The following is a 26,146-nucleotide window of genomic DNA, read 5'->3' as shown; positions in this document are numbered from 1 at the left end:
GCCCCTGACACATTTGCCCACTGTTGAAGTTCCCCTTACATACTGTATTTTGCCCACTTTAATACTTCCCCTTACATATTAATCTAATCAAAGTACTGTATTACCTGATATGCCCCCTGTGCCCGGAGACTCGCAAAGCAGTAGGTGGTGTTGGCGCCTCCGCCATGCCCGGCACCGCACTAGAAGGAGAATCTCAAAATAAACTACCGCTCTAGTAGCCGACCAGCAAGGGCTTCTGGGACCAGGAGTTTATTTTGCATGTACAGTAATGTGAAGAATCTCAAAATAAACTACCACTCCCAGCAGCCCTTGCTGTCTGGAAGCAAGGGATTCTGGGAGCAGTAGTTTATTTTATTTTTCTTCACATTACTGTAGTACTAGTGGGGTGCGCTGCTGGACTTAGCGCGGCGGAACCAAACATCACTGCCTGATCGGTGAGTCTCCGGGCAGGCGCTACATATCAGGGTGTATCAGGAATGGCCAGTGTTACACATATCGCTGGCGCAGCTGAGTAGGACGCCCTCCTCTATGCTCGCGCCTTACTCAGCTGCGTAACCAGTGTATGTGTAAAACCGGCCCTGGATACATTATCATTATGCACTAGCATTTACTATATAAATTTATCATGGGGTCGAGACAATGCACTCTATAATGGTTACCAAGCCTCTGTGGCAGCTGGTCGTACCCCCTCTGGAGACTGGCCACAGCCCTAAACATGGGCCCCTACCACTGCATTTCCCCGGTGGGCCCTTCATGCCCCAGGACGACACTGCTTGTAGCCATTACATGTACTCTGCTAGCCAGAAGCAGGGGCCGTGGGACAGCGACAGGGCTGCCCCAGAGCTCTGCCCTCTGTGCGATGACACCACTTGCACACCTCTGTTTATGGCCTTGTCTTTGACTATTGACTACACATGTAATACCAACAAAATTAAATACTACAGACTGTTACAAAGAAAATACACATAAAACACAAATAACTTGTATAGAAAATATATAAACAACACAATGCATGCTTTTAAAAATAATAACAAAACTATTGTTACTTGTTTAAAATACACATACTTTATATGCAGTAAAAATAACTGTTCTAGACGGCTGACCTGCAAAAAAGGTATTTTTTCCTTTCTTTCAATCCTACCTGACAGCCTTTCAGGTCAAATCAAGCAATAATGAAGTACTTTCTGGTGACTCTAGCACAGCTCAAAGAAAAAACAAAATGAAGGAAAATGTCAAGAACATTCTTTTTTAAACCCTCAAAAAATCTAGCCGGAGATTCATTGTGTCTCCAAACAACTGTACATAACACTTGGCTGCAGTGAAATAAGGGTGTTTAATAAAACATCAAAGGTCTTTAAAAACACAAAGCCAAGAAAACAAATACAAGTCAAGGCTATTAAGGATCAATATTATGCATGTAGAGGAAAAAAATGAGCATTGTTTAAGAAAGACTTTGTCAATTTAAATTCCAAGTGGTAAATTACATTGTTGTAAAACGTCCACGGATGGATGCCTCTAAGTGTGGTCGGCACAAGCTAGGTGAATGTTTCTATTGACTTACAAGCTAGATGCATGTGTCAAAATGCAGTCCGGTATTTTTGTAATAATAGCTAGCAGTCATAGCTGTAAATTATTTATGGGGACTATTCAGTGTGAACAGGTTAGTGTACACATCGTCTTCAGCTTGACTGGCCTGATTTCAGATCACTCATAAATTCAATTCCTTGGAGACGTGCTCTTATCATCGGAATCCCTAAAAAGTAACAAAACTACAGTCACTCTGACAAGCCAGGATGTCCTCGCAATTTGTTCATATTCCTTTTAAGGTTCATTGACTCTGTTCTTATCAGATTCTTTTTGTAACAAATTCAATGTTTTCTTTTTATTTTACATGATAATAATAGAGACACGCAGAGGTAGATGGGTCTGTTAAATTGCAGTTACAACATTACCCCGTGTTCTCCATCCACACAGGCAGCAGATGTCAATGTTGTAGATCCTAATGGAGAATGACATCTGGCTAATGGTGTGTTACGTACAAAGTACAAATGGGAAGAATGTTTCTGATTAAACTGATTGGAGGCTTACATTTTTAATGATGTAAATAAACATAATAAAATTGTTGCTGTTGACATGCATTTGAAATTTTGCAATGTTTTCATTAATTTATGACATAATAAACAGTAGTTGAATCTGTGCACTACATATTAAGTATGAACGTAACTAAAAAAAGGATCAATTACCTCTTCAACTGGGGGACAGGGCTTGTGATTGTTTGCTGTTCATGACACTACAAATACCCATTGTCAAGGAAATTAACAATTGACTATATAGTTATATTTAAACGACCGTTAAATAAAAAAATGTACATATATATATATATATATATCTTGACAAAGGTCCTACATGGGACCGAAACGTTGATACCCCTGTTATTGCGATTGCTCGTATGTTATTTTGATGAACAAGAAATTGGTCATTGCTAAATATGTGCAGGTATACAGGTTGAGTATCCCTTATCAAAAAAATGCTTGGGAGTAGAAGTATTTTGGATATCGGATTTTTCCTTATTTTGGAATAATTGCATACCATAATGAGATATCAGCTATCATGGCGATGGGACTTAAATCTAAGCACAGAATGCATTTATGTTTCATATACATCTAATACACACAGCCTGAAGGTCATTTTAGACAATATTTTTGAATAACTTTGTGCATTAAACAAAGTTTGTGTACATACACACAATTCATTTATGTTTCATATACACCTTATACACACAGCCTGAAGGTCATTAATACAATATTTTTAATAACTTTGTGTATTAAACAAAGTTTGTGTACATTGAGCCATCAGAAAACAAAGGTTTCACTATCTCACTCTCCCTCAAAAAATTCTGTATTTCGGAATATTTGGATATGGGATACTCAACCTGTATATGTAATAGGATCCAAGTTTGCTGAAGGTGCGGGATGTCGGCCAAGAATGCCCATATTTTTAAAGTGGCAATCATTTACAAGGCAAAACCAACTGGGTTTTACCTTGCGAATGATTGCTACTTTGAAAATATGGTTATTCTCGCCCGAAATCCCACCCCTCTGCCAATCTAGGACCCTATTATATATACCCCATGGTCTCCATATTCACTCCTAACACTAATCACTGTCCCCTTTCCAAGAAGTATTCTGGCATGGGTATTCCTTTTCTATAAATGTTGGGAAGGAACACACATTGAGGACAACCTGGGTTGCTTTCATAGTCCAAGTCAACATCAGGGATTTCCTAATATGTGTCTGGAGCAGGGTCCAAAACACAATACATAATCCCTTCTGTATACTTTTTTAAATTAACATAATCCATGCAGTGCAGCTTTTTCACTAGTATCTTGTACTTTTTTTTACTGCACATATTCATCTTTTCACAATGCTATTTTTTTTTTCACATAGAAGTTTACCTTGCAACTCTCTCCAATAAAGTGGCCAGGATGGGGTTTGCATGGATAGTTTAGATGTGGAAAAGGAACATGTAGCCATTGGCATTTCTATAATGGGCGCAATATGTGCGGTGCACACAACCCCCTGGGTCCAGGGCCCCCCTGAATACGTTGCACCCATGTTTTAATACCTTTCCAGAGCCCCGCGTCAGGCGCTGCAGCTGCAGCAATAATCACATCCAAAATGGCCACTGTGCATATGCAGTGGTGAAATTAACCTCTGGAACATGGCAGGCGCTTTGTTTCCGGAGATCTGTGCCCACTCAGAAGACTCCGGCACAATGCTGGAGCCTACTGCACTGTGGAGAGGAGGGGGCCCACTCGGAGTCTGCACATGGGCGCCCTCCTCTGTTAAAATGCCCCTGGTGTAGACATGGATAAGATACAATAACAGTGTGGTGTGGGCATTTTACCATAAATCGCTTCCAAAATGCATCTGCCTGGAGGGACCTGACTTCATGGTTCAGAATCCCTGCCGCACCCACATATCTGGATTTCTCAATGTGTTATTGTCTGGTGATCACCAGATGATAACTATTAATTGGGCTTTTTAATGAGTGCATCTCTGAGTTTATTGAAGCCATTATGGTGGAGTTCCTACCCCATCCCTGGGCTTCTTTATGAATAATGCAGTGTAGAGGTAATTCTATGGTGGTCCTACACAATCACCACTGAATATCTTCTTAGGGGCCATATCATTTGTTAAAGAGGACTTTGGGTGCCAGAACTGTGTAGATTGATTTCTTTTAGTGCTCTTTTCCCCTATTCCCTGCCATTTTACCTTTGTTTGCAGTATTTTGCTGTGTGGAGTGGGGCTTAGTGACATGGGACATGTACTAAGCAGTGATAAAAGTGAAGAAGTGAGCCAATAGAGAAGTTGCCCATGGCAACCAATCAGCATTGACGTAACATCTATAATTTGCATACTATAAAAGTACACAGAGCAGCTGATGGGCAACTTTTCCAATGGCTCACTTCTCCACTTTTATCACTGCTTAGTACATCTCACCCTTAACTCCTATTAATATTTAAAGCACATTTACTTATAAGAGCCCACCCTGGAAAAGAGCTGGAAGCAGTGTAAACCAGGTTTGGTTCCCCAGCAGCCAATGTGCATGTGAGCATGCTTTACCAGGGGCAGATGGAGAAAAAGGCTCCCTCTTCAGAAACGTTTGTGAATTAGTAGCCCATAGGCTACTATAGGGTAATTCCATTTGCATTCTGGAGCTTGCTTAATCTGGCAGCACTGCAGCCACCATACTAACCTATGGAGGATGCATTTGCAGATGAAAATGGAGGGAGATATCTCCGGCAATCCTCACATAGGGGTAAATGTATGAATCGATGATATGGGAGGGGGGAGAGGTTTCAGTGCATGTTATGTACACTGATAGCACTTCCCCCAAATATTAATGCTGCATTGCGTACAGTGACAGTGGCGCCATGCACTCCTGTCCATATCGACGCTGCTATCTATAAGAGTGCATGCCAATGTGCAGGGCAATGTATGAACAGTTAGCAGTGCTGACCATTCCGACACCTGCAGTAATCAATTTCAACAGTTGCAGGTGACGATGCCCTATCTCCATAGCAGAGACAGAGCATTCCCTGGCTGTGGCGGGCGCCGGCTCTGGGCTGCAGATAAGATCTCATGACACTTGCAAAATCTTATGCATTCCCAGTGAGCCGGCTGGAGAGGAGAGACAGAGCATCAGCACTAGGCTGATGGCTGATGAGCTGTGGAGGCTGACAGGGATCACAAGAGTGGGGAGTTTTCACTCCCCCTCTCCGGCAGCCAAGATGTTCATACATCCCAGCGTTAGTGCTTTCCGCTTTGCCTTGGTAAAGAGGTGAAGCGGGAAGAGTGATACTGGCACGATATGTGCCGATATCATCCATTTACCCCATAGTACGATAGTCTTGGAGATACTTAATATTTGTGTGTACTACCCAAAAGCTGCTGACTTCAGGGATAAATAGGCCCCTAAATGTACATAACAAGAGTGAGACCCACTCATCATTAGCACTGAAGGGGTTAACCAGTTATCATTGGCAGCATAATAAATCAGTCTATGATCCCCCTTTCGTAGGTTCTGAATGGCCAGATGCTGTAGCTCAAACTGCATGGGCAATCTCTCCAGCCAGTCATCTCTTTATTCTGGTGTTTGGTGGCAATTTGCGGAACCACAGAATAATACAGTAGATCTGACGATTTGTTTCATCATGTCTGAAAAATGTTTTATTTCTGCTATCTTTCATCAGTTTTTTCCCATTGATAAATTCACACAAAAACCAGCTGAAAGTCAAATTGACTAAATCACTGCTTAATAAGTCTCCCACAAGGTGTACATAGAAAACATGGGGGGTAATTCAGAGTTGGTCGCAGCAGCAAATTTATTAGCAGTTGGGCAAAACCATGTGCACTGCAGGGGGGGGGGGGCAGATATAACACTGGCAGAGAGAGTTAGATTTGGGTGGGATGTGTTCAAACTGAAATCTAAATTGCAGTGTAAAAATAAAGCAGCCAGTATTTACCCTGCACAGAAACATAATAATCCCCCTGGACCGTGTCCCCTACACGGCGGCCAGACGCCACCTGCCCGCCCCCTCCCACCCAGCGACCACCTCTGCCTGTCAATCAGGCAGAGGCGATTGCTAGCCTAAGACAGCCGTCGGCTGTCTGGCATGCGCCGGCAGACTGCGGTGCCACCACATGCGCAGTTCAGACCCATACGCGATCAGGTCAGAATAACACCCATGGTTTTGGCCAAGTGCTAACAAGTTTGCTGCTACAATCAGGTCTGAATTACCCACATTGTTCCCTCAATTAATGCCAGTGTTGTCTTAATCTTAAATAAGTCTAAAGTTATGTTATGTTCATAAAATATATATTATTTGGAGAAATTAATGTTTCTTCTTTAGAACTTAATCAACTTTTAGATAAGCATATATGAAATTTAATATGTTTAAATATCATTAAAATGTAGTTAGCTTGCATCTCTTCTACAGTATAATGACAGAAAACAACCTCCTAAGCCGACCAAACAGATCTTAAGTTTTAGAAACCTTATTAAAGATATTGTTTTGTTACTTTAAGAAAACATTTAAAAAATGTGTATATTATTTAGAAACAAAAAAATATCACTAGATATGGATACTTGTGGTGCATAATACAACATGCAGCGTTTTAATGAACATGAACTTATTTTTATAATAATGTTCTGTATAAAGTTCTAACGTTGTTATAATTAATGTTAGAAAACAATTCCATCTAATCCTCTTACACACAAGGCACATTAAGTACTGCATTCTTTCCAGATTGCTTTTACTGCCATTCCACAAAGCGGCACGTTCCATTTCAGACATCTGCCCCTCTCAACGTACTATAGTACTATTTTGCTCTAAGCAAGCTTACTTTTTCCTCTGCAGAAGGGCTCCATTAACCGTTATGTGACACTGGCAACTCGTTTAAGGACCATGGAAGATTGGAAGAGCTCAGAGCTGGCAGTTACTTTTAATCTGGTTGTGCATCGTGTTTTGTTGCCAAGTGCAGCTAAGGTCTCTTGCAGCCATTACCTGTGGCTATCACTTCCACTCATGCCAATATTCTTCCTGCCATAGTGCCATAGAAAGACATAATTACATTGTGAGGTGGTTGGATAAAGGTGGAGAGGGCCAACTTGGTCACATGCACATAACACAAATACTTAGGTTCATTCTCATGGACTTTTCTTTTTTAGCAATAAACTGTGGAATTCAATCAGTGTGCAATAAACAATCCTTTCCTAGCACAGTACATCGTCTTCATCATCATCATCATCATCATCATCAGCATCATAGTGTATTTATAAAGTGACAAAAAACTCTACAATGCAATAAATAATCCCCCCAAAAATCACAGATATAAACAGAAAAATGACATAGACCTCAGACCCAGGGTAGAGGGGGTCATCAGTGTAAAAACTATATATCACTAATAGTAATACACATGGTGGAATGAATCTGTGGCAGGAATCTGTGGCAGGAATATTAGCCACACATTGCTTGGGTAGTTTTGCCTCAATAAACCAGGATCAAAATAATTTTAGTAGCCAGGTGTATGTAGAGGATAAATGACCTGAATTGTAATTCAAACCCCCTTTAAATATCAGCAAAGTTAGTTTTACCGAGAAGGAAGCTGCTCTTATACTTACACTTTATGTACTAAGCATTGCAGTTCTCCTTAGAGGAACAGTGTGTTATAGGCTACAGGATACTTTCCAAAATGTATGGAAAGTCAATTTTAGAGTACCCTTGAAGAAAATGGGGTGATGCTAACAGTAAATATTTTACTAAACCAGTAGTTTTGCCATCTACATGCAATGAGCAGGTGTCTCTAACAAATATCCGTATGGTGTGTTGAGAGAGTTAACTGTACACTCATTTGTGAAAAGTATCTTGCATGAATTTGAGGAGCGTATGCTCCTGAAATGGGTGTACAGAAGTGTCAGCAATGCAGAGTCACATGCTGCAATCATATCTACACTTGTGATGGAAGTGGCGTAACTGGGATGTAATTGAGCCTCATGCAGGCAAAATTCACGGAGAGCGTATCCACAAAAATGCGGGCTATGCTGAGCTGGACGTAAGAGAAAATACATCTCTATGGAGATGTATATTTGTCCATGACTTCCAACTCTGCATCAGGACCAGTGTTTTCCTAATGACCTGAGCAGCCATCAGACATTGTGGGGCCCGGGACTGACAAAATAGTAGCCCCCCTTCCCCTTTAACAGAAAATAAACATATATATATAAAGTCAAAAACTAAATATATGTTTTAAAAAATCAATAAATCCTGTGCACATACGGAGCAACACTATATTAATGTCCCTTGCACCATATTAATACCCTTTGCCCCATATTAATGCCCCCCCAGTAGCGGTGCTGCTTATACACATAATGCCCCCCAATAGCGGTGCCGCTTACACACAAACTGCCCCCAGTAGCGGTGGCGCTTCAACACAAACTGCCCCCTGTAACGGTGGCGCTTCAACACAAACTGCCCCCTGTAGCGATGCCACTTATACATGTCTCCAATAGTAGCGGCGCTTACACATAATGACCAAACACACACAGATACACACACATACACACACACACACACACACACACATACACACATACCCATCCATACATACATACACACACAGACACATACATACATACATACATACACAAACACACACACACACACACACACACACACTCATACACACAAACACACACACTCAAATACACACACACACACACACACACACACACACACACTTTCTCTCTTACTCACTGTCCCTGTGGTAGCAGCCAGCCTGGTCCTGCGTAGCCCCGCCCCTTCCATTCCCGTAGCTTCGCCCCCCTTTTCATGCTCGAGTTCTGACACTGTCACAGTAGGTAGGAGAGGATGCTGCAAGCTTCATTTGAAAAAGTCCCTCCCAAAATGGCCACCGTCTCAAAGGAGACAGTTATTAAAGATACTAGAGGAGCCTCCTCTAGTATCTTTAATAACTGTCTCCTATGAGGCGGCGGCAATTTTGGGAGGGACATTTTCAAATGAAGCTTGCAGCATCCTCTCCTACCTACTGTGACAGTGTCAGAACTCGAGCATGAAAAGGGGGCGGAGCAGAGCGGCGGGTGGACGGCGGCATGAGCGGCCCGGGCCTTCTCCTCTCTGTTAGAGAGGCCGGGCCCGGGACTACTGTGCCTTCAGCACCCCCCTGATGGCAGGCCTGCTAGTGACAATCTGTCTTGGACAATACACTGGTGAGATGAAAATCTGTGAATTTGTTGGCACTCTCCTGGTCTATTTTTTATTAACCGGCTGTGGAACTAAGGCTTTTCATGCTAATTGAACAGATTTATGAATAGAGCTGATTCCTAAACTGTTCCAAAGGATCTGACTGATTTGTCTTGAGAGAAACCTCCCCAACCCACTTGAGACAGTTTTGTTCTAATGTTTGTGTAGACAACGGGATTTGAGGCCGTGGAAGAGGCTAAGGAAGACTGCACCAATGCGACAGCTCTTGTTTCACCCACTGTGTCAGAGAAATTTTAGCTGCCCAGATGTAGCGGACCCAACTGTAGTATCTTTGGATACTCTGAGATTCGTTGAATATGAGTGGGACAAACAGAAAACCTGGGGACAAATAAGGTGCAACTGCCAGAGAGAAGCAGAAGGAATTATCTAAATTAATCATAAAAATATATTAGCATCTGATAGGACTTTAGCTCATTTCAAATAATAACTGCTGACAAGGTGACACTGGCTCAAGTGAATATATAACGGGACAATGGGCAGGCCAAACAGCAATAGAAGAGATTGAAAAAGGTGATCTTTACAATTAAAAGTTGTCTTTGATTTTGGTGAATGGATAGGATGTATAATGGAATGCCTCTTTAAAAACCTTTTTTTTTATAGTGATTTAGGGACCTGATGTTGACCATTTGTCTGAATGAACCGTACTGATTTTTACAGGTAACTGGTCCAGCCTTTATACAATTCAGCCAATTCTACTTTTCCTTGCTCTAGAGTACAATGTGAACTATGCAATTAATTAACTAGATCTACTATTACAGAAATTCAAATGACTCTGAGGTGTTAACATGATATTGACTATTTCTGGCTCATCTTCATAAGCACTATTCTTTATCCAGGTTAAGCAGATTATCAACCAGACCGACAGTTAAAAGTTTCAACATGAAAGGAGGCAATACAATGTATCTTTCATTAAGAAGCAAGCAGCTACTTGGTTTCTTTGTGGTTTAAGGTGGAAGGGGGGGATTCAATTGCAGGCAAAGGGACAGTGTTTAAATGCCTGCAATGGCACTGCATCTTTCACCCTTCGCCTGTGGCCGGTTGAATCTCAAATGGGGTAGTGAACACTTTTGAGCAAGAGCGGGCTGATGTAAAGTGCGACTGCTGACGCACTTATTCGGCTGGGTGAAAAAGTTTGCCCGTAACTGAATTCCCGCTCAGGGTGGTATCCAATTGGATGTAGTAATTTACCGCAGCTAATTACCACCCCCGGGGCTATCCAATTAGCCCCGATGATGGCACTTATCAGGGATTTTGTTTTGCCCCCAAATCTGTTGTAAGCAGGCATTTTTTACCCAATCGTGGCCACAAAAACACATAGGTCCATGACTTTTTACGGAACCTATGTGTTTTCGCTCAAAAATTGAAAAATGTTTTGGGAGAAAAAAACAAAGGCTAATTGAATAACTTGGAGGAAAAAGACATTACAAAAAATTATAATTTGGGGACTAACTGGATGCCCCTCCAGTGTTTTATTTCCAACTCCTTTGAACTTTTTTGCTGACATCTGGATTGTTGTAATAATTTCTCATATGCTCATGTTTATTTTTTAATTTTTTGTATATGATATTATTTTATATATATATACAAGTATAAGTAATTTGAACATATTTAACATATTTTATATTTTACATTAAAATAGATTGCTTCCATTTGTGATCACTTCCTTTTAAGTTTTTTGTTATATAATTAATTTTCTTACTAAGGCCATTCTAGCTTTTTGAATCTCAATAAGTTTGTCAACTTCTCACACTCCCAATCTATGGTGCAAGAGCCTGACAGGTAGGCAATCCAATAACTGGGGTCCCAGCTGTTTTTTTTTTTTGTCCACAAAATACATGGGATTAAAACCATTAAATCTGGGTATTACAGGATTCCATATAGGGGCAGACTGGTCTGGGATGCAAACTGGAAACCCATTAAATATTTAGGCTGGCACAAGGATGATCACATACCCTGTAGTATTTCATGTGGCCATAGGCTACCCATGCGTGCTCTATGTGGCTGCCGACTGTGTCACTCACACTGAATAACATATTCTACTAACAAAAAGCTTCACATTTGCTTGCAGGGCTGAAAGAAGGAGCTTCCAAAGGTGCTGCAATCAGCCCTAAGTCTCCTTCAAGGAATGGCATTAGGTTATCCATCCAGGCTGGTGGCGTGAAGCAAACCACCGTGGCTGTTGCTTGCACAGGATTTTGCTGCCACTAAAGCATCCCTGCTCACTAACTACTGCTCACCATCTAAATGTACCCTCCTGGCTGGTGAGCTGCTGTCACTTCTGTGGCTCCAGTTGTTGGAGATTTTTATATTTTACATTTAATAATTTAATCATAATCCCAGGAGTAATCCCAAAATTTGGTTCTGGTAATCCAGAAATCTTGTGATTTCAAAATGGGTTCAGAATGGGAATCTCTACTTACAGGCTTTTTTCTTCAAGGTAGTGGCTCATGGAACAGTGTTCCCTTATAATGACTACAAAGCATTACTGTATGCCAGCATGCCCTGCGGCCCTTCAGCTGTTGTGAAACTACGCATCCCAGTATGCCCAGCCACAGTTTTGCTATTAAGACATGCTAAAACTGATGCAGAGCATGCTGTGATATGTAGTTTCACAACAGCTGGAGAGCCACAGGTTGAAGACCCATGTTCTACAGTAAAAATACCTGTGGCCCTTAACCTGTTGTGAAACTACATATTACAGCATGCCTTTTCTCAGGTTTAGCATGTCCTAATAGCAAAAATTGTGGCAGGGCATGCTGGGATGTGTAGTTTCACAGCAGCTGGAGGGCCGCAGGTTGAAGACCCATGCTGTAGAAGAAGGTAAAACCTGTCTAACAGATTTTTCTTGTTTTCTTCTAAACATTAGTTCTCCTGATAACAGCCTGCATTAAAGAACACTCTTTCAGTGGTACTTCTGTAGTAGTTTTGAACAATAAAGGGGTGTCAGGTCACTGGGATTTTTTGAACTTGGATCAGGAACCAGAGGGTTGGCTTGGGTATTTGAAGACTGTAGGAAGCTTGAAGGCCTGATAAGGCTCCTCCTCATGAGGAGAAGTCTGAGTAATAAGGGTAGCGGGTATATACACAGGTATACTGAGAGGAAGTGTTACGAGCAAACACATACAGTCCTGGATGGATCAGGAACTGGTTTAGAACAACTGTATATAGTTGAAGTAGAAACTTGCAAGTGAAGAGCTCCACACACTGTTGCAGAGAGTATTTGATGAATACAAAGTATGAATAAGTACTGACAGTTGCAAACTTAAGTTCACAACAAGGAATGGATATTGGGGGTAATTCTGAGTTGATCTCAGCAAAACCATGTGCACTGCAGGGGAGGCAGATATAGCATGTGCAGAAAGAGCTAGATTTGGGTGTGTTATTTTGTTTCTGTGCAGGGTAAATACTGGCTGCTTTATTTTTTACACTGCAAGTTAGATTGCAGATTGAACACACCACTCCCAAATCTAACTCTCTCTACACATGTTATATCTGCCTCCCCTGCAGTGCACATGGGGCCTAATTCTGAGTTGATCGCAGCATCAAATTTGTTAGCAGTTGGGCAAAACCATGTGCACTGCAGGTGTGGCAGATGTAACATGTGCAGGGAGAGTTAGATTTGGGTGGGGTGTGTTCAAACTGAAATCTAAATTGCAGTGTAAAAATAAAGCAGCCAGTATTTACCCTGCACAGAAACAAAATAATCCACCCAAATCTAACTCTCTCTGCAAATGTTATATCTGCCCCCCTGCAGTGCACATGGTTTTGCCCAATTGCTAACAAACTTGCTGCTGCGATCAACTCAGAATTACACCCATGGTTTTGCCCAACTGCTAACAAAGTTCCTGCTGCGATCAACTCAGAATTACCCCCATTGGTGCTAGCAGAATGTAGTACACTATGTGGAATGGATACTGAAGCTTTCAGAGTGGAGGGCACCATGTAGAAGGTATACTGGTAGACTAACGTGCATTGTGTAGAATAAATGCTGATGCTTGGAGAATGAAATGAACATTATAGAATGAGTGTTGATTTTTGGAGACCAAAGTGCAGTGTGTAGAATGAAAACTGGTGTTTGCAGTTTGGAGTGCAGTGTGTATACCAACTAAAGTGCAGTGTGTAGAATGAAAACTGGTGTTTGCAGTTTGGAATGCAGTGTGTATACCCGACACAGATTCTAGCAGACTGGAGTCAGGAACAAGAAACAGGAATACACTGGGAACTGGTGCACTCCAAGAAGTATTGGAGAGGAGCCCGTAGTAGGTAACTAGAGAGCGTTGTTCTGGCACTAGTCTGTACTCCGCAGCAGCCTTAAATAGGATTCCCTCTGTCCTGATAGGTAGCTAGAGTCAGCTGATTCCAAAGCAGCCTGCGATTGTAGAACAGAGTGTCAGCTGATATAAATCAAGATGGAGGCACCCATGCACAAAGAAGAACCAGGAAACATGTCAAACACCTAGCTGATCAGCAACACACTAGACTCAAGTATGTCTTAAGCAGCCCATGGAAGCCCCCAAGGGGCTTGGAAGACAACAAGGCTTGGATGTCCAATGTGCATCAAGATGACAGCTGTAGAGAGTCTGTCATAGAGATGGGCACAGCATCATCCATTCTGACACTGATAGAAACATCATAACAAATAGATGCATTGCTGCTATGAAGCACATGTTGTAACAATGCTATGTTGGGAGGCTTTCTACCTAACTCACCAGCTTTTGCTAGGTGGTAAGTCTACCAAACAAACTAGACTCCTCCAGTTGTTGGTGAATTATCTGTGCCGCATCTTCTTTTTTAAATTACTGCTAATGAGTCTCATGCAAAGCAACTTTTGTATGCTCAATTCAATTAAACATTATGATGATTCCAGTATTCTAGAGAGGGCTGAAAGAAATTACAGTATAATGCCACTTTATCAGAATGCCAATTATCCAAAATACCAATTATCCATAAACGATCTAAAGGAACAAGAAATAAAATGTTATGTTATTTTAGCCCATAAAAACTAAACTGTATTGCAAAATAAATAAAATGCATAGAACCAAACTTGAGTATTATTCACCTAGGCACTGGAAGCCCATCAAGGTAAGAATTGTCAGCATGCTTACTCAAAGATCACAATCAGAATCAGAATCAGGTTTATTGGTCAGGTATACTTGCGTATACTAGGAATTTGTCTTCGGTTTGCTTTACAACAGCCAAGTAGGTAACAGATAAGCAGGTAGGGGGGTAAGCAAAGTCACACAGATAGGGTATACGGTAGGAACACAAGTGAGTTACATGTACGTCTAGTCAGTCAATTTTCAGGAGTTCAGCAGGCGGACCGCTTGGGGAAAGAAACTTTTGAGGCTTCTGGCGGACCTGGCAGGGACGGCCCTGTAACGCCTGCCTGAAGGAAGCAAGTTAAACATGCTGTGGGCGGGGTGTAGCTGGTCTTTTACTATCTTCATTGCCCGCTTTTTAGCTCTGGACAAGTACAGGTCCTGGACTGAGGGAAGGTCGGCCCCGATGATCTTCTCTGCGGTTCTGACCACCTTTTGGAGCCTGCATCTGTCCCTCGCGCTGGCGGAGCTGTACCATACGAGTATCGAGGAGCACAGTACCGACTCCACAATCGCGGAGTAGAAGAGTAGCAGAAGCTTCTGTGGGATGTTGAACTTCCTTAGTTGCCTGAGAAAGAACAACCTCTGCTGCGCTTTCCCAACAGTGGCGTCAGTGTTGGACCCCCATTTAAGGTCCCGGGAGATTGTGGTCCCTAGAAACTTGAAGGAGTCCACTAGCGATACCACACTGTCAGCAATCGTTAGCGGAGGTGCACTAGATGACTTCTTCCTGAAGTCCACTATCATCTCGACAGTTTTGAGGGGGTTGAGCTCGAGGTTGTTCATAAAATAAAAGCAGACTTTAAAAAGGTGCTAGTAATGTCTAGATTCTTAGGTATTGCATCAATCATGGAACAATATTTTGTACAGTATATATACCAGGTTGGAATGTACTGTAGTTATATTCAGAGCTGCCACCTCAGTCACTGCTAAACCAACAAAATGTATCTATAACAAATAAATTGTACACTGCTCTATTTCCCCTACTCAGATGCCAAAACTAGTTCCTTATATATGGACCAGAGCTGGCCAGCATTCACCCATTAGAACTTGAATAAATATTGTGTGGGCCCAGGCAAAACATTGCCTTTACAACTTTGGATCATTCTGAACAATGAACACTTTGACTACCCAGAGCTCCCAGTGTGTCTCAAAAAAATAGTACCATGGTTTAGCATCACGAGAGAGGTGGAAATAGCTGAGCAGCATTATCATAAATGACACCAATATTATTTAAATAATAATTATAGAACTGATGCAATTCTGCATAAATTACCAATTTATCACTTTCAAATGTATCATGCTTCTAAAGCAGAATTTTAATTTCATGTTGTATTTTATTAGTTTCCTTAATTACAATGTCAAAATGACTAATGATAAATAGAGGTTAATGCAAAAATGTTGGTTTTGTCCATGAGTACATATGCCCATTAATATAATATTCCACTTAATGCCTGGGAATGATAACGCTTTCATTCCCAGATACTTTATATTACCCAGGATGAAAAAGAAAAATTGAGGGGTCGAAAGTTGAAAACACAGCTAGGTCCCTTCTTCTATTCAGTTTTCATCTGTTCCATGTAGTTCCCATTGATCACATTGAAAATTTATTTTATTTATCACCATGCAGGTCATCGGAAAAAAACTTTTGCTTTGTCATTACTTTCATAACATATGAATGTTCTAAGGTACAAACTCAGATTAGTAACTAGAAGAAACCCTTAAAAGAAACTGTGACATTGGTGGAACAAGCATAGTAGTAATTTACTACATTCATTTGGAAATACATATAGATACTACATTGCCAGGGGAGGTCACACAAAATTCAGTAAGCCAATTACTTATGCTTTAGAAAAATGAGATGGGCTTTCCCGATCTATGGGACTCATTATAGCTCATCTGGTCAGAGAAATTCAGGGATGAATGATGCTAAAGCTCATTTAAGAAAAAAGAATGTTCTATTCATAGAACAATATTTAATTTATTTAGGGACAACAGTATGACGAAGATGATAAATAATCATTTTATCATTGTATCATTCACATAAAATTACTATTAATATTTTTTTTTTTATAAATGCTTAACTGTTTAGTCATTTCATTTATTTTTGGGGGAAGGCTGGGGACTGTACTCCGATCCACCTATCATCTCTGTCTCCCTTCCCCTTTACCAACTGTTTCTATGCGCCCTCCATAGCTCTGGCCACATGAGTCCACCGCTAACAGGAGAACTGACAGTATTGTGCTGAGCGCTCGTGGGCAGGAGTATGAGATTCTCCGACAATAGCTGAGCTTCAGTGATATATATAAGAGTGGCTGATTCCATAAACACAGAAGACAGTATTTGGCAGCAAAGACAAACAGCAGATGGGTGCATCAAGTGTCATGAGTGAATAAAGTCAAAATGAGACAAGATTGGTTCACAATAGTACAGTCATATTATGAAGAAGTTCAGGGAACTGTGGGCACAAAACTTGTTACCCAGGCACTATTTAAATGTCAGAGCAGGTTTCTAGTTGAGTAACACATCTCAGTATTATCTTTCCATGAGAAGTTGGTTTGCATATGGTCTTGAATAGTTAACAAATAATTACACAGACATGGCCTTGGTTCTGGAATTGGTAAAGTGTACTGTAGACTCAGAAGTGAAGAGGAATCCAGGAAAAGGTTAATGGTACAGTAAAGAAAACTATGAGTAGGCAGGCTCATTGTATTGAGAATATTGAGAAGGTGGGGCCTAAAGGAATTCAGTTGATACCAAGAGGCAAAGGGGGTCATCCCGACCCGTTCGCACGCTGCTGTTTGTTGCAGCGGAGCAAATGGGTTGGTTCTGCATATGTGCGCCGGCCGCAATGCGCACGCGCGTTGTTGCCCGGCTGACGGTTGTCGCTGGGCAACGACAAGAATACCGAAGAAAGCGATTGCTGCCTCGATTGCAAGAAGAGGGACAGGCGGAAGGCATTCCGGGGCGTCAACTGACCGTTTTCTGGGAGTGGAGCAGCGAACGCAGGCGTGTCCAGGTGTTTGGAGGGCAGATGTCTGACGTCAATTCCGGGACCTTCATCACTGGATCCATCGCACAGGGTAAGTAACTGCAGGGCTAGTCTTGTTTTACACAAAACTTTTTTAGCATAGCAGGGCTGCACAAGCGATCGCAGCCCTGCTATGCTAAAATACACTCCCCCATAGGAGGCTTCTAGTTGATCGCACGAGCAACAAAAAGTTGCTACGTGCGATCAACTCGAAATACCCCCAAAGAGGTGTTGGGAACAATTGTCTCCAAAGAAGAAAAACAAAAACACTTAAAAATATGTGTGCAGAATTCCAGTTGGGGAATGGGATATGTTTCTAAGACCAGAATATACATACAAGTGAATAAAAAGGCCATAGAAGGGGAACTTAAGGGATAAGAGATACTTTCCAAACCTGAATACCTGAAAAGCCTCCAGGAATGGAGTTCAGTAAGGTAAATAAATATATATATTCTCCTAAAAGTACTTGAATATCAACTGAGAAATGTAATGAGTTTGCAGACTAATATATTGTGTGTGTCCCTCCCCCCCCACTCCCGAATCACAGCAATTGTTATTTGACAAATAAAGACTGCAAGCCACTTCAGCCACAGTACAATGAAATGTTGTGACTGTGGTACAGTATGTGTGATGACATACTCTTCATAATATAGAGCACAGAGCACCAAGAATGAAATTGGTGGGTTCTGTAACAGATACTATCAGCCTATATTTCTGAAGGATGATAACCTTACTGAAGTAGCCATAGAACAACTCATTTGCAATAAGATACTGGTTTCTAATACATACTACTACAGTGGACCATTCCCTAAATCTTTGGTGATTATACAGGCAGCACAAGGATGTGGGCGGGTCACCATGTAGTGACAACTTCTGTCCTGGGATTGTGCAATGTGCTGAACAATTAAAGGGAACTACACATTGGGCGATGCATTAAATTTTGACGATGATCGATCTGAATGATGATCGATCATTATCCAAATTGACAGGCATTGCAAAGCGATGGAGAACCAACGATGAATGACTGTGGGGCCATGCATCGTTCATCATTGGTGCATACACACAGGGGCGTAGGGAGGGTGGTTCCGGTGGAGCGCAAGCTCCAGGCGCCGGAAACTTCAGAGGGTGCCACCCACTAAGCACAGTCTGCAAAGTAGGGGGGCGCAGAGATGGGTGCTCTCCCTGCTTTGCTGCCGCTACGCCTGTCACACTGCATGACAAGCAGTGGCGCCGGCAGCAGAGGGATGAGAGGGGGAATTAGAGCCTATATTACTCACTGTGGGCGGGATGTGCTATCAATGATCGTGGGTCATCGCTGGTCATGGCAATGATGCTAATCGCATATGTACTAACATATGCGATTAGTATCTCAAAGCAATGCAAGGGGTGTCCTGCGATCAGTGATGGTCCGCAGGAGAAGGTTTGAGCAGGCTTCCATCACCTCCTAGCCCCAGGAGGTGACGTGCAGGGAGTCCCAGTGATCCTCCTTCTCCCCCCTGCAGCCAGAAGGAGACAAGGCTGTGCTGCGGTAGAGGAGGAGGGGGGCCAGAGGGAGGTCGTCGTGAGTGGCGCAGGACGGCGGCGGTAAGAAGCATATAGGCTTCTATTGGGTATTGCCATCAAAAGATGGTGATACCCCCGGCGGCGTAAACCCGGTGGTGGGGTCTTAGTACTTATGAAAATGCGGTAAAACCCCCGAAAACGGGGGTTTTACCGTATTTTCCCTTTAGTACATCCTTCCCTGTGAGAGAGCAGCAGCAGGGGAAGTCCCTCCAACTCACAGCGGTGCCGAGCCTCAGTCTCCTCCTCACTGATCTCAGCAATGGGGTCAGAAGATCATGTGCCGAGCTGTGATTGGAGGAACTCGGCACATGCTGATTAGAAGAGCCCCTGATTGGAGGAGCTGTAACATGCTCCTCTGACCCCTGCTGGTACACAGAGGATCTCACAGCATGGCCCCTGTCTGTGAGTATTAAGCCTGCCTCCTCTGTCTCCACAGTAACTGCGCCTGTCTCCATAGCTCCTGCATAACTCTGCCACCTCTCTAAGCAGCCTCTGTCTCTCACTGCTACTGTACATGTTTCATTCTATATAAAGTCTGTGCACAGTATCTGCCCCCCTCACTGCCCATCATCTGCCCCCTCTCTCCCCAACATCTGCTCCCCCTTGCTTTCTTTCCCCAGAATCTGATGCCCCTCATCTCTCTGCCCTGCATCTGCCGCCTCTTTCCCCAGCATCTGCCTTCCCCCTTCTCTTTCTCCAGCATCTGCCCTCTTCTCTCCCCAGCATCTGTCCCCACCTCTCTCTCTGCCCAGCATCTGCCCCCTTTCTCTGCCCAGCATCTGCCCCCTTTCTCTGCCCAGCATCTGCCCCATCCTCTTTCTGCCCAACATCTGCCCCCCCCTCCTCTCTCTCTCCCCAGCATCTGTCTCCCCCCTCACGCCAGCATCTGTCCCCCTCTCTCTGCCCATCATCTGTGCCCCCCTTTCTCTGCCCAGCATCTGCCTCCCCTCCTCTCTCTCTGCCCAGCATCTGCCTCCCCTCTTCTCAGCATCTGCCCCACCTCTTCGAGATCGTTCATATCACCCTCACACAACGGCTAGTGTGTAGGGCCCTTAAGGGCTGCATTATATGTGAGTATAATGTGGGTAGGCATTGTATTCTAGATTCATGAGAGTAATAATTCATTATGTACAGTAAAGAGTACAGTAGCTGTATTCTGGAAAAATATGTGCATTTTATTTAGCATTTTTACTGGTTTAATAACACTACAAACAATTTAAACCCATTTAATAGTAATTCATCAGTAAGAGTTTATACTACAGTTGCCATTATTGACAAATCAGTTCTTTTTGTACCTTTGTTCTACTGCCCCCAGACTGGTGTGGTGCATTGCTGTGACTCTAGAATTCTAATGCACACAGAAGGGTTAATAAGCCTGGCAAGGACTATATTTCTGTCAATTAAGAGAGATGTTTCATGACCCTGCAACTGAGTGATCTCAGCAAATCAATTAAATCAGTGAAGTAAACAGATCTGTCCCTTTGGCTGTGTTGTAACTTGATATTTCTTCCTGTTCTTACTGACACAGTGAATGGAGAAATCATATCCCCTGCCATCAATGATGGAGGTTTTTTACAACTATTTAAAATGGGCACTGCTTCAAATACAATGTTCAAAAGTATTCCTTATTCAAATAAATAGTTTTATATGAAAAACAGAAAGCTATACAGTATATGTAACTCATACATACATACATACATACATACATACATACATACATACATACATACATAGTTCATCAATGGTTAGTACATTTTATTAAAATAAAACTTTACATACTGTACTCTAAATTTGCCTCTGTCCATTAACATGTATAGTTTGCTATTATAAAACATGTGATAACACAGGAACCTTTTCCAGCAAGTGAGCCTCTAGCTCTGTTTGATACACAGGCCGAGGTTTCCACAGATCAAATTATATCCTAGTCAATAAAGTGTTTGCTGTGTCAAGTTGCTGAATAGTTTTTAAACATCCCATAGTTAGCTTGTTATTTAATTGAATTTAGTATTTTCAGATATTGAGCAAACTCCACTAAACAACTATGGGTTCCACTGAAGGACAACAAATAAAAATGAATATTAAGGGGGAAATTCAATTAGAGGCGGTAATTTTCTCGCCTGGTAAATTACCCTGTTATCGGGTGATAACACATACAGTAAAATCCGGGATAAGTTCCTAGATCTATGTGTCAACATGGTTCGGGCACCTGATAACAGGCTATTTATTGGGGATTTCTATTCGAGTTTGAGCCCGAGACCCGAAAAGAAAGCCCTATTAACTGCAGCCTGCAGGCTGCATTCGGGGCCCATTAAATAGTCCCAAGGGATCAATTAGCCTGCAGTAAATTACCACTGCTAATTGAATTCCCCCTTAAATAGAAAAAGTCTTACGATGAGCTGTTTCAATAGCACATGCTAAATGACAATGACAATCATATTCAAAAGCATAGTGGTAGCTCAATAGGCATCTGCCAAGTGTGGTGAGGAATTTAGACTGTAAGCTCCAATTGGACAGAAACTGATGTGAGTGATTATTTAGAAGAGCAAATGAGCATACGTCCAAGATGGCTGCCACACCAATATTATATAAAAAACATTAATAACATTATATAAACAAATAATAAAAAAACACTTAACACAACAATGTATATGTATCAGATAATATAATGTCTTACATACATACTGCAATCATGATAGCGTTAAAAAAGCATTGTTAAAGCAAGAGTACAAATGTGAAGCTGGAGGGGACAGACAAGACAACAATAAGGAATATATTTGCAGAAAGAGTGAAAGATCCATGGAACAGGCATTGTGTATATTCAAGATATCTGAACATCTCTTTCTATAAAGATGCATTTGACAAATTTGTCTGCATTATTTTCCAACTCTCTGTTGGTGGATACAAAGCTCATCAATCCATCTATTATCTCCTATCCTACCCAGGGCTGTCGCTAGAGATCCTTGATCTCTTATAGGAGTGTATACTCCAGGAGAGGGGTGAAATTTGAGACATGCCCCCTAATCTGCCTGCACTTCATCTATGGCCCACTGTATTATGCAGCTTCATTATACAGCTGAGTATGTAATATAGACAGGACAATTTTACGCTGCATTGCATGATGATAACCTGCATTACACAGAGATGTTACTGTTTACATATAGACATTCCTGTATTACAGATAACGTTCATTGTGGAGACACTTTACCGTATTGCAGAGAGATACCTTGCTTTGCAAAGAGAATCCCACAAATACAGCACAGACACTCACCCCTTGCAGAAACACATTACCCAATGCGGGAGTATTCCCCTTTGCAGAAACACTCACATTACCCAATGTGGGAGTATTCCCCTTTGCAGAAACACTCACATTACCCAATGCGGGAGTATTCCCCATTGCAGAAACACTCACATTACCCAATGCGGGAGTATTGCCCTTTGCAGAAACATATTACCCAATGCGGGAGTATTCCCCTTTGCAGAAACACTCACATTACCCAATGCGGGAGTATTCCCCTTTGCAGAAACAGCCAACACTTTCGTTTTAAAAGATGACTCCCCTTGTATCCATGTACAAATATTTTTGCCAAGGTCCATTCAGAGATAAGAGCCACCTTGACCAGAGATATGCTCACAACGCAGGGTAGATCAGTGCATTGCTGGGCATTATAGCTAAATTTGGGTAGGGTTACAGCTCAAAGGGAGCGTTCCCTTGAAAGTGGAACAAGAAGACAGAAAGGCATTGCCAGGCACAGCCTCACCCTGCCTCCTCCCAATAACAGCAGCACATGATATTCTGCCAGTGGACAGAACCCCAGCTGGCACATGGGTTTCCTGTGCAAATTTCACTGGAGTTCGCTTCAGCATTTCCAGTGCTCCTGGTCATAAGAACAGAATACATCAGCTTGAACAAAAGAATGAAAGAAACAACTAACCATTTTGTGTGTAAGGAAGTAGACAACTTAAATCACTACAATGTAAAGCATGTTATATCATTGTAATTATAATGTCTCTTTAAATGCTTCACATTCTTATCACATGATAATATTTTCAAGTGAATGAGCAGCATTATAGCAAAAACGATAATAATGATTAAATCTACCATGTGAATCTTCCATGGAAACAAAAATGTAATCTTACTGTATGTAATAATTTAAAAAATTGTATGCCAAGATGCTGGGAATCTGTAACATTTTATTTAGTGTTCTTCAGATTCATGCATTTCCAGGCATAAAACTTGAAGCAAATCTGCTTGTTTAGAATTTAAAATGTTTTATATTATATATGGACAAATTTGGCGACCATAGGAGCTGTCAGTCACACTAGGGTATACTGTAAGTATGAGCCGCCGGTGGGAAAATGTAGGTTCGCACTGAGACTGTGGGTGGTAGCATGCCCCCATTTAAATAAGGGCCCCCTGTCTGCAGATCCCCTTCCAGAACTCACTCCTAACTATGAGGGACATTTACTAAGCAGTGATAAGAGCTGAGAAGTGAGCCAGTGGAGAAGTTGCCCATGGCAACCAATCAGCACTGGAGTAACATCTATAATTTGCATACTATAAAATTATACAGAGCTGCTAATTGGTTGATGGAGCAACTTTTCCACTGGCTCACTTCTCCTCTCTTATCACTGCTTAGTAAATGTCCCCCTATGTTACCTGCTGTGTTGCTGCATTGGAGCTGTATTAGAGCGGCTGTAGTGGTGAGGGAATGAAGCCAGTGAGGGGGCATTAGTTGGCTGTCTTGCAGGCAGCTATGTTGCAGTTGGCGCTAACTACCCAGGCGTTTGTGGCATCTAACAGCAGCAGTTGGTTTCCCAGGTTGCACGGCTGGTGTCAGCTAGAGGCAGGGCAACCAACCAGCACTGAAGTAACAATTATATTTTGTGTACTATAACATTATACAGAGCTGCTGATTGGTTGCCATGGGCAACTTCTCCACAGGCTCACTTCTCCACACATTTTTATGCTTCATGAATAGACCCCTTAGCGACAGCGCAGAGGATGGAAGAGGGGGGTTAATGGGGCTGGCTGGTTCATTCTTTTTTTAGTTAATTTGGCAGATCAGGCAGTTTACAGGGTATTAATATCTGCTGCTGCCCCTTTATTTGTGTGTCCCTGATCCTCGGGGCCCCTCTGATCCTTGGGCCCTATACAGATGTCCCCTTTGTCTCCCTCTGTCGCCGGGCCTGGGAATAAAACTGATAATAGAGAGGTAATCTCTATGCAGCGGGGGTATGTCTGTGCAATATTTGGCTGCAATGAGTTGTACTTTGCAATACCTTCCACCATGACCATCTCCAGGAGGGACAGAATGCTCTGCTCCTGGCAGAGGCGTCACTTACGCCTTATACACCCTGTGCGGCGCCACCAGAAAAAGGGGCGGGTGTCACAAGAGGGGTGGGGCTTCACTTCCAGACCCCCGTTTTCATCACTTGGGGGCTCAGGAGGTGCGTGCTGCCTCCCGCAGAGTGCTTTTTCTGCAGTGCCGGCTCCTACATAGTGACAGGTGCTGCACATAATGTAACAGTGCAGCACTCGGCTCCTGTCACTGAGCAGGAGTCAGCATTTTGGTGTCACCCCTCGGCGGGTGACACCCGGTTACAGGCCGCACCCCTCTTGTCATGGCACTGGCTCCTGGACCACCCTCTTAATGTATGATTGCCAGCACCTGTGCTGAAACACATTGTCCCTCCTGGAGAGGGTCATGTTGTGTGGTATGCTTTGTGGTGTGTGGACTTCCGGGTTTAGGACCCTGTAGTCTGTCTGTGCATGTTTACATAGTAACATAGTATCTGAGGTTGAAAAAAGACAATTGTCCATTGAGTTCAACCTATTTGTGGTCTCCTATGCATGATGATTTGACTAAAATTTCTGACTGATGCTGCTGTCAGCCGTTGCATTTTATCCCTATTTATAGTAACTATAATGCATGACTATGCACCATACCCCTGGATATCCTTATCCATTAGGAATTTATCTAACCCATTCTTAAAGGTGTTGACAGATTCCGCCATTACAACTCCCTCGGGCAGGGAATTCCAAACACGTATTGTCCTTACCATGAAAAAGCCTTTACGACGTATTGTGCGGAATCTCCTCTCCTCTAACCTGAGCGAGTGTCCACGAGTCCTCTGTGTTGATCTAACCAAAAACAGGTCCCGCGCAAGCTCTGTGTATTGTCCCCTTATATATTTGTAGATGTTGATCATATCCCCTCTTAGTCTCTGCTTTTCCAATGTAAACATGCCTAGTCTTTCAAGCCTTTCCTTGTATTCCATCGTCTCCATGCCCTTAATTAGTTTGGTCGCCCTCCTCTGTACCTTTTCTAGCTCCAGGATATCCTTTTTGTAGTATGGTGCCCAGAATTGTACACAGTATTCAAGGTGTGGCCTCACTAGTGATTTATATAACGGGAGTATAATACTCTCGTCCCTAGCATCAATACCCCGTTTTATGCATGCTAATATCTTATTAGCCTTCTTTGCTGCAGTCCTACTTTGGGTACTACTGCTTAGCTTGCTATCTGTGAGGACACCGAAGTCCTTTTCCAGTACAGAATCCCCTAATTTTACCCCATTTAGTAGGTAGGTGTAATTTTTGTTCTTGTTACCACAGTGCATTACCTTACACTTGTCTGTGTTGAAGCGCATTCTCCATTTGGCTGCCCATGCTTCTAATTTAACTAAATCGTTCTGAAGAGACTCGGCATCCTTCTCTGTATTTATAGCCTTACACAATTTGGTATCATCTGCAAAAATTGACACCATGCTCTCTAGACCTTCTGTTAGGTCGTTAATGAAAATATTGAACAATAGCGGTCCTAAAACTGAGCCTTGCGGCACACCACTTAGCACTTCAGTCCAAGTTGAAAAATATCCATTAACCACAACGCGCTGCTCCCTATAATCTAACCAGTTTTTGACCCAAGTGCATATTGTGCTTCCTAGCCCTGATTCTTGTAGCTTGTAGATAAGTCTCATGTGTGGTACAGTATCGAACGCTTTGGCAAAGTCTAAAAAGATTACATCCACGTCTTTACCCTGATCTAGGTTTGCGCTTACTGTTTCATAAAAGCCAAGTAAGTTGGTTTGACAGGATCTGTCCTT

The 26,146-nt window shown here is 42.4% G+C and overlaps 1 long non-coding RNA gene across 1 annotated transcript; it reads right to left on the bottom strand.

The window, feature by feature from the left end:
* Positions 1–1,191: 1,191 nt before the first annotated feature.
* On the bottom strand, positions 1,192–23,837 carry LOC135050775 (uncharacterized). Its single transcript, XR_010241808.1, has 3 exons — positions 23,697–23,837; positions 6,909–7,105; positions 1,192–1,753 (listed from the first exon to the last, which is right to left on the bottom strand). It is a non-coding gene; the product is annotated as an uncharacterized LOC135050775 (long non-coding RNA).
* Between the last annotated feature and the right edge of the window lie 2,309 nt (positions 23,838–26,146).

The sequence above is a fragment of the Pseudophryne corroboree genome, chromosome 2, assembly GCF_028390025.1.
Source record: "Pseudophryne corroboree isolate aPseCor3 chromosome 2, aPseCor3.hap2, whole genome shotgun sequence".
In the NCBI taxonomy this organism is placed as follows: domain Eukaryota; kingdom Metazoa; phylum Chordata; class Amphibia; order Anura; family Myobatrachidae; genus Pseudophryne; species Pseudophryne corroboree.
The sequence above is the reverse complement of the archived record's forward strand: the minus strand, read 5'-3'. Positions and strand labels throughout refer to the sequence as shown.